This window comes from Arvicanthis niloticus, chromosome 20, assembly GCF_011762505.2.
Source record: "Arvicanthis niloticus isolate mArvNil1 chromosome 20, mArvNil1.pat.X, whole genome shotgun sequence".
Taxonomy (NCBI): domain Eukaryota; kingdom Metazoa; phylum Chordata; class Mammalia; order Rodentia; family Muridae; genus Arvicanthis; species Arvicanthis niloticus.
This window is the reverse complement of record NC_047677.1, coordinates 27,567,005-27,568,483: the sequence shown is the minus strand read 5'-3', so window position 1 is coordinate 27,568,483 and position 1,479 is coordinate 27,567,005. Positions and strand designations below refer to the sequence as shown.

General features: G+C 41.4%; 1 pseudogene; it reads left to right on the top strand.

Moving 5' to 3' along the window:
• Positions 1-680: 680 nt before the first annotated feature.
• LOC117724746 (peptidyl-prolyl cis-trans isomerase NIMA-interacting 4 pseudogene) lies at positions 681-1,071 on the top strand (annotated as a pseudogene).
• Positions 1,072-1,479: the final 408 nt, after the last annotated feature.

Below are 1,479 nucleotides of genomic sequence, written 5' to 3'. Positions count from 1 at the left end.
ATTTAGAAGTGACCTGACCTTACTCTTTTGCAGCTTTCAGTACCCTCTCTTTCTTCTGTCTTTCTAGTGTTTTAACTACATTATGACATAAGGAGTTACTTTCTGGTCCTGTAGATTTGATGTTCTGTAGGTTTCTTATACCTGGTTGAGCACCTCTTTCTGTAGGTTTGGAAATTCTTCCTTTTATGATTTTATTGAAGATATTCTTTATGTCTTTACCATATTTTTCTTCTTTTATGACCATTATTCAAATGTCTTATTCATATATTTTTCAAAAATTTCCCATTGGCATTATTGAGTGATCCAGTCTCTCTAGCTTGCTGTCTATTCTTGTCTCCCTGCTTCCAACATGATCACTTCTGTTGGCAAGGCCTTCTCTGAGGCTTTCATTTAACCTGTATGAAATTTTAAAGAATTAATAAAAACATTATTTTTTTAAAAATGGATTGATATGATGGTTCTCACCTGTGATCCCAGACCTTGGGAGCTAGAGACAGGAGGATCAGGAGTTCAAGGTCATCCTTGGTTACATAGAGAGTCTGAGGCAGCCTGGGCTACATGAGACCCTACTTCAAAAGAAAAAAAAATGGATAAAAACTATCAATGCAAAGTAAAACACTGTCTTTTGAGCCCATTCCATGCTCCTCGTAAGGACACCATTCCTGCCGAGAGTTAAGGATATGCCAATGACAGGGACAGTGGTTCTCGGGTCAAATTCTGGAAAAGGGGAGAAAGGAGGTGCAGCCTCTGGGACTGACTGCTGACAAGAAAGCACAGGGCCCCAGGGTGGTGGCAGTGCAGTCAAGGCCAGACACATCCTGTGTGAAAAGCATGCCCGAATGGCTGAACCCATGGGAAAGTTAAGGTCTGGAATGAGTTGAGTGACGTGGCCATACAATACTGTGACAAGAAAGCCAGGCAAGGGGGCAACGTGGGCTGGATGACCAGGGGATCTACGGTGGGACCATTTACCTTGCCTGTGATAGGATGGATGAGCCTGTGTTTACAGATCCACCAGTTGAGACGGAATGTGGCTATTATATTATTAGCATAGTTGAAGGAAGAGTGTAAAAATCACAAGAAAGACGGGGGGGGGGCACAATTCATTCCTTCTAAATATTAAATTGGGGTTGAAGTCTTTATTTCCCTAAGATAACCTTTTTGATATGGCTGGGGGGAGGTTAAGGGATGAGTACTATAGGGTTTTGTTTTAAAGATTTATTTATTTTTATTTTATGTGCATTGGTGTTTTGACTGCCACGTATGTCTGTGTGAGGGTATCAGATCCCCTGGAACTGGAGTCACAGACAGTTGTGAGTGACTGCTGGGAATTGAACTCGGGACCATCTGGAAAGACAGCCAGTATTCTTAACCACTGAGCCATCTCTCCAGCCCCCCACTACAGATGTTGTTTAAAAAGCAGTTTAATATCCAATTTAATTTTCAAGCAAAATTAGTGAAGAAGTAACAGACTCAAAG